Source organism: Aotus nancymaae, unplaced genomic scaffold, assembly GCF_030222135.1.
Source record: "Aotus nancymaae isolate 86718 unplaced genomic scaffold, 86718_ANA_hifiasm-v0.15.2.pri h1tg000036l, whole genome shotgun sequence".
NCBI classification, from domain to species: domain Eukaryota; kingdom Metazoa; phylum Chordata; class Mammalia; order Primates; family Aotidae; genus Aotus; species Aotus nancymaae.
This window is the reverse complement of record NW_026988450.1, coordinates 85,007,386-85,022,835: the sequence shown is the minus strand read 5'-3', so window position 1 is coordinate 85,022,835 and position 15,450 is coordinate 85,007,386.

Below are 15,450 nucleotides of genomic sequence, written 5' to 3'. Positions count from 1 at the left end.
TAAGTTACTTCCCTGTATGGATGAAACACTCATCCTTTACTTAGCGTTATTATATTTTTAATATCAGATAACACCCAGTTCATGCTGGGCAGATCAGCAGGCACAGTCCCTCAAGGCTTGTGGTCAGGCATCTTGTCTCCACCAAAGTCTGGTAGTGTGGGTAGCATGAGAGCAGCCTCTTCCCAAAGGAAAGCAGTTGTTTTCCCAGGAGAACATGGGATTTTTTTTGTTTTTGTTTTTGTTTTCTCCCAAACCACAGCAGTTTAGGGTGTGATTATTATTTTAATTTTACTGAAGACTTTATACTGCATCCCTATCCAACACATTCCATAAAGTACCCTTGGAATCTACTGGATCGTGAGGAATATGTGCCAGAGAAGCTTGTATCAAATAATTAACCTGTATCGTAGCCCACAAAACTGTCATATTTGTGGATAATTCTATGGAAAACAGTATAGTGGCTACCCAAAAAATTGTAAATATAATTAATTTGTGATCCAGTAATTCTACTCTTGGCTATATACTTAAAAGAATTAAGAATGGGATCTCAAGGAGATATTTATGCACCTGTGTTTATAGCATCATTATTTGCAATAGCCAAAACGTGAAAGCAACTCAAGTGACCATCTACAGATAAATGGACAAACACCATGTAATATATCCATACGATGGGATGATTTTCAGCTTCAGAAAGGAAGGAAATTCTGACACATGCTACAACTAGATGAATCTTGAGGCCATTATGCTGAGTGAAATAAAACAGCCATGAAAAGACAAATACCACAGTATTTCACTTCTATGAAGTACCTAGGGTAGTCAAATTCATAGAACAAGAAAGTAGAATGATGTTTTTCAGAGACTGGAAAAAGAAAGGGATAGGTGGTAGTTGTTAATGGGTGTAGAGGCTCAGTTTTGCCAAATGAAAAGAGTTCAGAAGACTGGTTGCACAGCAATGTAAGTGCATTTCACACTACTGAATTGTACACTTAAAAGAGTTATGATAGCATATTTTATGTTATGTATATTTTAATACAAGTTTTTTAAAAATAATAATCAGTAGTTGCCAGGGTTTTAGATAGGGAAAGATGGGTAAATAGCTGGATCACAAGAGATTTTTAGGGCAATGAAATTTGTGCATGACACTGCAGTGATGGCTACATGAAGTTATGCATTTATCAAAACCCACAGAACATTCTCATGCAGAATGAACCCTAATATAAACTGTGGACTTTAGTTAATAATAATGTATCCACATCGGCCAATCAGTTGCAGTGATTGTGCCACATTACTACAAGATGTTAATCATAGAGAATATTAAGTTGGAGGAAAAGAAGTATAGTAAAACCTTTTGTACACTTCCACTCAATTTGTATGATACCTAAAACCCCTCTAATAAATAGAATATATTATCGTAAATCAGTTGTCAGGTTTATGAGTTTTTCTATAAATGGAGCAGAGCAGCACACATCCATGTGGTCTATCTATCTCCCAAACCCAAATTTCCAAACAAGGATTATGCTTTATTTTTTTACTATGACAAATGGTGCAAGGTACAGAAAAATGCCGTCTACTTTAGAAGCTGTATCCAAAGCTGTTTCAGACAATTAACCCCTAGACACTTTTTGATATATAAATGCCACTGAAATTTCTCTGGTATAATATCTTTTTTTTTTTTGGATATTATATCTTTAATTTGAGCATTTAAGGTTTTTCTACGTCTCTCTCCTGTAACCCAATGAACACAACATCATTTATGTTATGTAATCAACAGCATGATTTACTGGAAGAAATTAATATGATTAGATTAGTCCTGAAATAACAGAGTAAAGAAGTATTGCTGTTCTTGCCAGGTAAAGTGGACAATTTCCAAGTGAATATATTAATTGTAAAGGAGAGACAAAATATTTTATAAGTCAATTGATAGCTGTTTTTTGTTTTTGTTTTTGTTTTTGTTTTTGTTTTGGCCAAGAGCTGTGGATTTGCTTTTCTAAAGAGTTTAAATCTGGAACACATCCTGTGATAAGTGGTAACGTGTGATAAAGTTTACTGTAATTCACAGTCATGCTTCAAAATCAACGTTGGCTTTTACTCAACCTGTTGAAGAATCAAAATGGAGATCCTGTCAGTTGCCAAATACTTCTATTTCAATTGTGCACTGAGAAACTAGGGAAACAACCACAGAATGGACCTACTATAGAACCACTGTGTTGCCCAGTCATGACAGCTTTCCATTATTGCCTGACTTCCATAAGCTCTCACTCTGACCACAAAGGCATTTTGGGTTCTGATGGGTTGGTGTTAACTCAGAATACCAGAAGTTCTAGGTATATCTCTTTCTCCAAAACACTTAAGTCGTCAATTAATGTTGTTTATTAATGGATTACTAGTAGATTAATGGAATAGTGGTAGATTACTGGAAACTGTGACTTTAAGTAAAATGAGGTATAATTAAACCAGTTTTATCATTGGCTAGTCGATATGAACAAGAGTTAACTTCCTATGGCATATTTCTGGTCCCAAAAACATCATGAAGCTTCTAAATAAAGGCCCCAAACACTTCAATATTAAAAATGTGAGCTATATATCTGTTTAAGATAGATTAATAAAAGCAGGTAAGATAATTATTCACTCAATTTTTGGTAAATCAGTGAGTGATGACAGTTGTAGTGGTAGTGGGTTAAATCAATGGATAAATGCTTGCCAATCAAAAGTTACAAAGAGCACCTCCTGCCACCATGCATTTCAATATCAAACAATCACAAATGTGGCGAGCTTGCTGAATGCTTTCCTACTGCATCATTTATTGTCATGCATTTATGCAATTATTGTAGACTTATGTAGACAAATGTTTATTTTACAATCATTTGTATTCAATCAATCATTTTCCAAACTGTTTATTCCAGTTCAGGGTCTCAGGTGGCTGGAGCCTATTCCAGTAGCTTGGGGCTCAAGAGGGGCACCAGCCATGGAAGGATGTCATTTCATCACAGGGTTCGCTTACACCAACACCCACACTCACTCAGACTGGGACAAAGTAGACATGCCAGTTCACAGAACATGCACAGCTGTGGGATGTGGAAGAAAACCGTAATACATGGAGAAAACCCACACAGACATGAGGAGAATATAAAACTCAACAAATGCAAAATATACAATGTATAGAATAAACATTGCAATAGATATAATTCTGAAAATAAGGCAAACCACAGGGGGCTTTATTTTCTATGGAGGTATTTAGGTTTATGTATTACCTGGTAAATTCTCTGTAACCTTTGACAGCACCTCACTGAGCATAAAATTGCCAGAAAGTTGGGAAGGAATTAAGCACTGTGAGTAATATCCTTTGTAATGTCTGATAGAGAAAGGTTAAGGAAATTTTATTTGCTGTAAAGAGATGGAAATAAATTAGTTGAAGTCACCATGGAAAATCAGGGAAGCAGGAACAGATAGTGATAAGATCCAGAGAAAGAAACATGAGATTTTAAAAAATAGACATTTTAATCCATAGAGTAATAAATGTGAGAACAATTTTAAAGGAAAGAGCTAATGCAAAAAGCATCAGGATTTTTCAACTTAAGTTAGAAAGGGTTGGATGAGTTTATAAGACAATTATTTATTTATATATTTTAATAGGCAGGAAACAAATAAACCAAAGCAAACCTAGTACCTAGAAATCTCTTTAACATTCTGAGAAGAAAGAAAGTGGAGAAGAAAAAAAAATGAGATTGAAATGGAGTTTTCTGAAATCTTTTCTATAATCTGCCTCTCTTATTAGTAATAATGATTACTGAAACATTTATATCAAGTTCTATTCACCTTGTGTTTCTCTTTTTATGAAAAAGTGGGTTCTTGTTAGCTATTAATACATTATTATATTAATTGAATACAAGTCTTATATATTAGTAATGGCTAGAAAGATCACCTTTTGTGCTGGGAAGAACACAGGAATGGCAGAGCAGATGCTGACTTCTTGTACTACAGTCTGGAGAGCAGGGCTAGGGCTAGATGGAGTTGAAGTCATATTACCTAGGCTTTAGACCTGCAGGCATATAGTTTCAGAGATAAACTTAAGAAGGAAGAGGAGGGGCAGGTGAGGTCACAACTGATCAATCACATATGCCTTGAGATGGGGATGTGAACTTGGGAAGGGGCTGGTGGTAGCAGTGGTGGGACATCATACCCAGATGCTTATGGGAATTTGTGCTTGACTCCACTAAGTGCACTTTCCCAATTTTATGGGTCTAAGTTATCCATATTAGTTAGGGAAAAGTTTGATGCAAGCCAAAGCATACCTCAAATTGGCTTAAACAATAGAAGTTAGTTACTGGATTTATTGGTTTATTTACTGAAAATTCCAGAATTGAGGGGACTTTGATTTGAGATGGACTCAGAAGGTCAAAAATTCACTTAAAAGAGTACGATCATTTCCTCTTCCTACTGTTTCCCATGGAGTCATCTTTATCCTCATGTTGGCTCTCCACTGTGGACCCAGAAAATTGGCAAGCGTAGATAAAGGCCTGCTGCTGAACTGGGGATGGAGATGAGCTGATCCCAGCAATTCACCTCCTGTTCACTGGGGGATATTTCTCTAAGGAATATTTGTGACATGCAGAAGAATCACGAGTGGGATCCCTGTAGAAAACCACAGACATCGTTCATCCTGAAACTCCAAAGCTATTGTCTGAACTCAAAGGCTACATTTTTTAAAGTCACAATTACTGGAGAGTTTTTAGAACAGACAGAGGTCACCTGCTTTCAGACTCCACCTAATCCGTCATAACATTTTTAAAACATTTGTGTAATTATTTACAAATAAAATCACTCATCATCAGCCCTTCTTTCCCCTACTCCCAACTATAAGCCAAGTTCAACATTTTATTCTCCTTTCTTTCCTCAATACAAGCATAGACAATGCAGAAGTATAGGAATGGGCATCATTTATACACCATCTGACAAGTGCTACCCTGAGCCTTAATACGGATTAAGGCTTTCATTGTCTTAAAATTATAAGATACATTCTGTGACTGAGTCCATTCTGCAGATAAGAAAAGTGTCACAACCTGCAGCTGAATACAGGCAGAGCTAAGATACAAATCCTGGCAACTGGTTACAAATGCAGTGCTTTCAATATTTTTAAAATATTTTCTCTAAATAATTAACAAATTGATTAATTAATAATTACATCAATGAATGAGTCAACTAATGAATGAACAATGAAAGGACAAAAAATGTCTCTGCCTGCATATTCTATACATATGTGTGTTCTCCTTAGAAATGGCATGCCAAAAGCAGGTTAGCTTTTAAGAAATATGATTTCAAGTTCAAACAGTTTTCTTAATTTTCTATCTAATTTTAGATAATTTTTAAACTACTCAGGGTTACTGTTAATACAACAACTAAATGTGCATTGAAATTCTGCCCTTTCTACCTCAGAGGACATTTTTGTGGATACCAGAAGACAATACATTGCAAGTATATTGAAAACTATAAAGCATCATACAAATATAAAGTATACACCTGTAACACTTTTCATGTGTAAAGTTGTTTTCCCCATGATCACCAAAATGTTGATGAATAATACCTGAAGGATACAGTCTAGAGGCCTGCCATAATCATTAAAGTTTAGAATTGTAGAGCTAGAGACCTTTTATAGATCATTTAGTTTGAGTTCTCATTATTCATATTGAAATTGACTCAGGGTCATTTTGTCTATGGGACCTAGGATCCTCAATATAAAACAGTTCCTGTGACTGGGGGTGGTGGCTCACACCTGTAATCCCAGAACTTTGTGAGGCCGAGGCAAGTGGATCACCTGAGATCGGGAGTTCTAGACCAACCTGACCAACATGGAGAACTCTGTCTGCACTAAAAATACAAAATTAGCCAGGCGTTGTGGCGCATGCCTATAATCCCAGCTACTTGTGAGGCTGAGGCAAGAGAATCGCTTGAACCCAGGAGGCAGAAGTTGTGGTGGGCCGAGATCGTGCCATCACACTCCAGCCTGGGCAACAGCATAAAACTCTTTCTCAAAAAAACAAAAAACAAAAAACAGTCCCTGTTTGTCCTACCAATCATTATCATGAGTGGATAATTTCAAAATCTGCTTAAATCGTCAGGTATCTTAATGTCATTGCATCAAAAGGTTAGAATGTCTGGTTGCCATCAGAGGCTCCTCACATTACCTAGAGCAAATAATTATTTGTATTCAACAAGTACTCAATAAACATCTATTCAATGAGTAAATTGTAATTTTGTAGTGATTAGGCAGCAGACTATATTCCTAATCTGAATAAATTAAAAGCAGCTGCCCTGGGAAGTAGCCAGTCCAGATAAAGTTTAGGTTCCCTAACATGTCCTCATTACCTACTAGCTGGGTGAATTTGGCCAATTCTCTTAACTTGTCTCAAGTTACGGAGGGCTCATATTCCATGTGGTTCAAGGAAATATGGCAGTGTTTTAAGTATATGTGATATTGAAGAATAAGTGTTTAAGGGAATGGCAGCTGTATTTGTTAGCCATGCCATAATACTGCTGCATAAACAAACACTCCAAATTCAGAAGAAAGCAGTTAGTACCACGCACAACATTCTGCAACCCATTCAGGGCAACTGTACTTCTGGCTGCTGGATTGTGATACCAGGTGAAATATCTCTGTTTAACACGGTTTGGCTGTGTCCCCACCCAAAATCTCATCTTGAATTGTAATCCTCATAGTCCCCATGTATCAAAGGCCAGACCGGTGGAGGTAATTGGATCATAGGGGATGTATCTCTCATGCTGTTCTCATGATAGTGAGTGAGTCTCAGGAGATCTGATGGTTTTATAAGCATCTGAGAGTTCCCCTGTTTGCACTCATTCTCTCTCCTGCTGTCCTGTGAAGAGGTGACTTCCACCATGATTGTAAGTTTCCTGAGGCCTCCCCAACCATGTGGAAACATGAGTCAGTTAAATCTCTTTTCTTTATAAATTATCCAGTCTCAGGTATTTATTCATGGCAATGAGAAAACAGACTAATACAGTAAATTGGTAATGCAGAGAGGGGGGTGGGTGCTGCTATGAAGATACTCAAAAATATGAAACCAACTCTTGAACTGGGTAACAGGTAGAGGTTGAAATAGTTGGAGGCCTCAGAAGAAGGTAGGAAGATGTGGGAAAGTTTGGAACTTCCCAGAGATTTTTGAATGGCTTTGATCAAAATGCTGATAGTGACATGGACAATGAAGTCCAGGCTGAAGTGGTCTCAGATGGAGATAAGAAATTTATTGCAAATTGGAGTAAAGGTCACCCTTGCTATGCTTCAGCAAAAAATCCGGTGGCACTTTGCCTCTGCTCTACAGATCTGTGGAACTTTGAACTTGAGAGAGATGATTTAGGGTATCTGTCAGAAGAAGGGGGGTGGGGAGTTGGGGAGAGATAGCATGGGGAGAAATGCCAGATATAGGTGAAGGGGAGGAAGGCAGCAAATCACACTGCCACGTATGCACCTATGCAACAATCTTGCATGTTCTTCACATGTACCCCAAAACCTAGAATGCAATAAAAAAATAAATAAATAAATAAATAAAATAAAATAAGAAATTTCTTTCTTTTTTTTTTCTGACTGAGTTTCACTCCTGTTGCCCTGGCTGGAGTGCAATGGTGTGATCTCATCTCACTGTAACCTCCACCTCCCTGATTCAAGTGATTCTCCTGCCTCAGCCTCCCCAGTAGCTGGAATTGGAATTACAGGAATGCATCACCACATCTGGCTAATTTTGTATTTTTAGTAGAGACAGGGTTTCTCCATGTTGGTCAAGCTGGTCTCGAACTCCGGACCTCAAGTGATTCACCCGCCTCCACTTCCCAAAGTTCTAGGATTACAGGCATAAGCCACCACACTAGGTCAGCAGAAGAAGTTTCTAAGTGGCAAAGTGCTGAAGAGGAAGCAGAGCCTAAGGGTTTGGAAAATTGGTGGCCAGATGTTGTGTTAGAAAAGAAAAACTGATTTTATGGGGAGAAATTCAAGTCAGCTACAGAAATTTCCATATGTAAGGAGAAGCCAAATGTTAATCACCCAGTCAAAGGGAAAATATCTCCAGGGCATGCCAGAGACCTTTGAGGCAGCACCTCCCATTACAGACCCAGGGGCTTAGGAGAATAAAAAGAGTTTCATGGGCCAGGTCTGGAGGCACCTGGTCTGTGCAGCTTCGTGAAATGGTGCCGCGTGTCCCAACTGCTTCAGCTCCATCTGTGGCTAGTAGGGGCCATAGTACAGCTTAGGCCATTGTTTCAGAGGGTGAAGCCTTGGCAACTTCCATATAGTGTTGAGCCTGGGGGTACACAGCAGTCAAGAATTGAGGTTTGGGAACCTCTACCTAGATTTCACAGGATGTATGGAATGCCTGGGTGTCCAGGAGAAATTTGCTGCAGGTTGGAGCCCTCATGGAGAACCTCTACTAGGGCAGGGCAGAAGGGAAATATGGGGTCAGAGCCCCTGCACAGAGTCCCCACTGGGCCACTGCCTAGTGGAGCTGTGAGAAGAGGGCCACCGTCCTCCAGACCCTATAACAGTAGATCTGCTGACAGCTTGCACCATGCACCTGGAAAAGCCATAGACAATGCCAGCCCATGAAAGCAGTTGGGAAGGGGGTTATACCCTGCAAAGCCATAGGGGTGGAGCTACCAAAGGCTGTGGTGCTCCACTTCTTATATCAGCATGACCTACATGTGAGACATGGAGTCAAAGGAGAAATTTTTAAAACTTTAAGATTTAATGACTACCCTATTGGATTTTGGACTTGCATAGGGCCTGTAGCCCCTTTGTTTAGGCTAATTTCTCCCATTTGGAATGGGTATATTTACTCAATACCTGCACCTGTATTGTATCTAGGAAGTAACTAACCTGCTTTTGATTTTACAGGCTCATAGGCAGAAGGGACTCGCCTTGTCTCAGAGGAGACTTTGGTCTTGGACTTTTGGATTAATGCTGAAATAAGTAAAGTCTTTGGGGGACTGTTGGAAAGGCATGACTGTGTTTTGATATGTAAGGGCATGAGATATGGGAGGGGCTCAGAGGGAATGATCTGGTTTGGCTGTGTCCCCATCCAAAATGTTATTTTGAGTTTTAATCCCCATAATCCCCACATGTCATGGATGGGACCAGATGGAGGTAACTGGATCAAGGGGGCAGTTTCTTCACGCTGTTCTTGTGATAGTGAGTAGTCTCAGGAGACCTGATGGTTTTATAAGCATCTGGCATTTCCCCTGCTTGCACTCATTCTCTCTTCTGCCACTCTGTGAAGAGGTACCCTCCGTCATAATTGTAAGTTTCCTGAGGCCTCCCTGGCCATGAAGAACTGTGAGTCATTTTAACCTCTTTTCTTTATAATTTACCCAATATTGGGTATTTCTTCATATCATCAAGAGAATGGACTAATACACTGTAGGAAGGTCATTTATCCTTCTGGATAAAGAGGCATTTCCAGGGTAGGTTCTTCCCATAGCTATAGTAGAAGCTTAGAATAGCAAAACTAGTGTTAACAACTTCTAATCCACTTCTAGCCTCATAAAGTTTACATCTCATTTAAAGATGATCATATTTTCAAGCCCCAGATTAAAAGATAGACTGGTAAACTCTTTCTTCAGTGAGACCAGTGTAAGTACCATGCCCAACCTGAACTAGGAAGGAGGACACTATGGACTGACTTGTGTTCAGTCCAAAAATACTTAGGTTGAAGGTATCATTCACAATGAGGCTGTAATTGGATATATGGCCTTTAGAGATGTAATTATGGTTAGCTAAAATCATAAGGATAGGATCCTTATCCAATAGAACTGACATTCTTGACAGAAGAGGAAGAAACACCAGGAATGTGTACTTGCAGAAGAAAAGCCATGCGAGGACACAGCAAGAAGGTGCTATCTGTAAGCTAAGGTGAAAACCCTCATGAGAAACCAACAATGCCAGCTCCTATGTCTGAGACTTCCAGCCTCCAGAGCTGTAAGAAAATAAATTTCTGTTACATAAACCTTAGAGTATATGGTATTTTGTTGTGCCAGCCTAGCAGACTAATGCAGAGAGTAATATTCTACTCTCATGGAGATGGAAATGGAGGCAGTAAATATTTGCTGAAACAGTGATCTATTTTATTACTTATATGTAATTTGTTTTCCAAATCCATTTTAAGTTTGATGGAAGTAAAGTTGAAAGAGGACTTTACTACTTGCTTGAGAATTTACAGTCAGTAGGTAACAGGATAGAGTCTTGAAACAAAGAATTAATTCAATTCATTTGCTCTTTTGATAATTTATACTCTTTTCCTCCTCAGTAGAATCCAGACAAGTAATACATATCCAATAGTGGAACATTACATGTGTGTGGAATAAATGACCACAGGTCTTAGACTGGATAGAATGATAAAGAACAAATAGTAAAATAAGATGTTGATGAATTGCAAGCAGTGCAAGTTGGTTTAAGGGAGGCTCAACTGTGTCCAGGGATACGTTAAGGAAGCCCTAGAGTGAGCTTCAATTCTGTCCATTAATAAACAGGATAAGAATAGAACATACCTCAGTGCTGTGTAAATGAGATACTGCTGGTAAAAAGGAATGTGCACAGTAAGCATGTGCTTCTATCTCTAAATTAGTGAAGCTTATTACTATTATTTTGTTACTGCTGCCCTGTTACAATGTTTACATCAGCACATCCTTTGGTCAGAGAAATTGTTTCTCTGGATGTTTTTTGTGTGAATATTATTTTTAATTTTTAAAAATTACTAATAGAGGAAATTAGTAAAATTGTATTGACCTTGGTTGGATTCAGTGTGTGGGGTGTGTGTGTGTGTGTGTGTGTGCAGGTAACATTGAATATCTGTGTTGTGATCAGACACAAATTAAATCCATGATTTGACTCTTAGGGACAAAATTTTTTCCAAGGTATTTGAGGTCAGTCCCTCTCAAGGTTCCTCCTGAACTGCATTGCCTATTTATAGTTTTGCTTGACCTCTGCAAACCTTGCCCACACATATGCCAACACAAACACAAATCAAGATGATTCTACATAACACAGGCCCAACATGCATATCACGAGCCATATCAGCACATGCACAGAAACATACACATATATACACATACACACATTTTCTTTACTTATGTAATACCTATCAGACTTTACATTTTATTTTAGTGATCGTACTCTTTGAAAGATTTTTATGACCTCCATTATTAACTTTTATTACTATATTATTTCACTTTGAGTACACTTGTAGGCTTGAACTTATCTTTACTTCTCAATAGGCTAAAGGTAGATACTTAAGGATTCAAAATACTGACATTTTGCCATCATTTTCTCTGTGCCTAGTAAGCTGTATAATGCATCAGCAGAAGCACATAATAAACACACACCAAAAGCATTTAGTTTAAAAATATGGTAGTTAATAGAGTTAGGCTCTCTGTCCCCACCCAAATCTCGTCTCAAATTGTAATCCTCATGTGTCAAAGGATGGACTGGGTGGAAGGTGATGGTTGGATCATGGAGGCAGGTTCGTCAATTCTGTTCTTGTGACAATGAGTGAGTTCTCATGAGATCTGATGGTTTAAAACTGTTTGGCATTTCTTGCCTGGCTCTTTCTCTCTCCAGCTGCCATTAAGATATGCCTTGCTACCCCTTCACCTTACACCATGATTGTAAGTATGTAACTATGAGTCAATAAAACTTCTTTTATTTATAAATTAGCCATTCTCAGGTAGTTCTTTATAGCAGAGTGACAATGGATGAATACAGTAATTAATAAACATATTGCTTATTTTTATACAGAATATTGCATTTTATTAAGAGTTTATAAGTTTACAACATATAGATCTTACATTGATGTAATGAAAAATTTGAGCTTCTCTGATTACAAAAGTAATAGCCATTTATTACATGTATTTAAAATAATAGTAATGAAAATAAATATATTTAATCATCATATCTGAAATCATATTTAGATTCAGTTTCTGTTAATATTTAATGACTTTCTAGTATGTAATTGATAATTTTACATTCTACAGAGTTGAGATCACAATACATACCATTTATTCTCCTATTTTCAATTAATATTACATGGTGAATATTTTTACATCTTCAAAATTTTGTCAAATATGTTTATGCACGCATGTGTAAATCAATAATAAAATTATTTAGATACCTTAGTAGAACCATGCAATGATAGCACTAAAATAAATATATTAATAGAATATTTTCTCCCATATGGATACTTCCTTTAAATCAAAGCTATTTAACACCAAAAAGACTATGTGCTTATTTAGTAAGCTAAAGTGAGATATCCATAGGCCTTCTTTATCATAGAAATCAATGAAGTGGGATACTTTTTTTTTTTTTTAATTTTATACAAGTTTTCACTGTAATTCTGTCTAGGGAAACATGATCCCCTAGGCTCATGAGATTGCACAGTATCAAATGACTATCTGAAGCTCTTTCAAATATGCTTTGCACACAGAAATCAGCCACAACATCTTAACTGAAGGACTGCTAGAGAGGGTTTTTAAAAGATATTCTTTCTTGCTTCCAAAAACTACAATATACTTTCTTTATATCTAGTTGAAATTTTGTAGTGAGCTCAAACATTTTGTTTACAGAAGTCTGTATCCAAAATGATACAATATTTATTTTCCCCTTTGTATATTTTCTATTGAGGTTGAAGTTACTGTTTTTTTTTTTTTTTTTTTTTTTTTTTTTTTTTAAAGCTTAGACATTTATTTATTGTTTGTTATTATTTGAGATGGAGTCTGACTCTGTCACCAAGGCTGGAGTGCAGTGGCACTACCTTGGCTCACTGCAACCTCCTCCTCCCAGGTTCCAGCAATTCTCCTGCCTCAGCATCCCGAGTAGCTGAGATTACAGGCATGCACCACCACATCCAGCTAATTTTTGTGTTTTTAGTAGAAGTGGAGCTTCACCATGTTGGGCAGGCTGGTCTCAAACTCCTGATGTCAGGCAATCCACCCACCTTGGCCTCCCAAGTGCTTGGCTGATATGTGTGGGCCACCATGCCTGGCCAGGAGGTGGGATACTTAATACCACCACACAATATAGGGCAGCTGATATATTAAGTATGATATCAATTTTATTCCTTAAAAATTATACTGCTCTAATATTCACTTATTATGAGGCTCTGTGAGTGAAAAAAGAAGTTAACATGATACAAGTTTTCTGCCCTTGGGATATGAGCGATCTATTTAAAGGGCCAGGTATATACATATGAAATAGTTACAGAACTATCCAGGGGGATGAGACAAGTAGGACCGCACAGTGTAGGCAGCACATGGTAGTGGAATGTGGAGGTGGTGTGTCAGTGGATGGGTGCAATTGATGGAGGCTTCCTGGAGAAGATGGACTTAGCTCTGGTTTCTGAATAATGGAATATGGTAGAATGATATTTATTCATGGCCTATTACACATCAGTCTTCATCTTTGGACACCTTCACAGCATCACTGTGAAACCATTCTCATTTGACAGCTGGGTCTTGAACACTAACTCCACATATCTGCTCTTGAAGAGGCACTGTTAATAAGACAATTAGAAATAACAGGGATGACATTGAGGTAGGGAACAGAGCAAGCAAGAGCCTAGGGAGGCATGAGATCTGGGAGCAAGCACAGGCAGGGCACAGGCCAGGTGTGTAAGAGGGGAGATGCACTGTGATGTTTTAGAATGGATTGAGAGCATGTCTGAGATGAGATTGAATAGGCACTGTTGGAACATGTGGTGGAAAACATCAAAAAGCAAAGAGGAACCACTCATGACTGTATCTCGTGATGCTGATTCTCCCAGTGGGATCCCATTGGCCCTCTGACTACAATTTTATATTTGCTTGACTGAAATCTGCTTAGAAAAACAAGCTCAATTAGTTTAGAAATAAGTCTGCAGTCTGTGTATGTTTGTGTGTATGTGTGTCTGTATGTGCAATCATAAAATCCCATCTTTTCCATTATGGTGAAAATATAATGAATCCATTTTTCAATGATAGTGAATTGAGGGCCCTTTTATATGTACACACTAATATTTGTAGTCGAAATGAATTTTTTTTTAAATTTTACAGTGGTCATTAAGTATGAAAAGACCTGGCCCTTGCCCTCATAGTGTTTGGGGTCTAATGGACAAAGTAAAGTGCAACCGGTATTACAAAGGAAAGGTACATAGCACCTTGACGATGTCTAATGTCAGAGAGCTCCAGGAAGTCCTCCACAAGGAAACATTTACTGATTTTACATTTCTAGGAAGAACAGGAATAACCTGTACGAATGGGGAAGGAAGGAACGCATAAACCGAGGAGATAGCATATCAGATACCCTGTGATTTGACAGATCAATTAGGAACAGGAAAAAAGAAAACCATGTGGTTGAAGTACAGAGATCAAGAAGAAACAGCAAGTCACGTGAAACAAAATATTGACAAGGCGGGATCATGCAAGGTTTGCAGGTTGAGGTAATGATCTGGTTTTTACTCCCTCCCCGCAAAATGAGGGGCCATTGACAAGTTTTAAGCAGAGTCCTGCTATGAATGGATTGGATTTAAAAGAAGGAAATAGGATGAAGGGAAAGATTAGAAAATAAGTGCTAAAAGATCAATGACTGTATGAAGATAAACAAACCAAGAACCACCAGCAGTAAGCATTGTTAATTGTATTGGCATCATGTAGAAAAGATTGAGGTTTTGCAGAAGGGTACAAGAGAAATGAGAAAAAAATGCAGCTTCTATTTTACAATCTACAGGGAGATACAGTACTTAAATTGATGAATGCAGTGCAGGGTGATACATGAGAAACTAAAGTAATTAGATTAAGATCAGAGGTTCTGGAGTCAGTCAATCTAATTTAAATCCAGGTCCTAGCACTTATCAGAGGTGAGAGGCATAGCCAGTTACCTAGTTGCTACGAACAGCTCTGTTTCCATAAGATGTGAAGAGCTGTAACTCTCATTGTATAGAGCTTAGAGAAGGATTAAATAACATGAGATAGAATAAAGCATTGAACTCAGAGCATGTTATCACAAAAGAATGTTAATTACAACTATTTCTAAAAAATTGTCATTGTTGACATCACAACGTCATTCTTAAAATCATTGTAATCAACACTGTTTTAAGAGGCTTAATAGACACATTTTTTTGGTATAGTCAATTTCAGAGATGATAAAAATTTGGAGTCTACCACAAATTCTAAGGAGTATCCAATGGTTAAGAAATTAATGTGCCTCAACCAACTTTTGTTGAGTTTTAGAAGTAGAGTTAATTCTCAATCATATGAGATGAATACTATAATTCTCTTTTTACTAATAAAGAAACTGAGGTATTGAGGAATTAGGTAATTTTCCAGGGACCATTCAGTTGATAACAAGAGAAACTGGAATTCTAATCCAAGAGTCTGGCTACAGAATGGGTGTGCTTAATCACTAGGCAACAATGCCTCTGC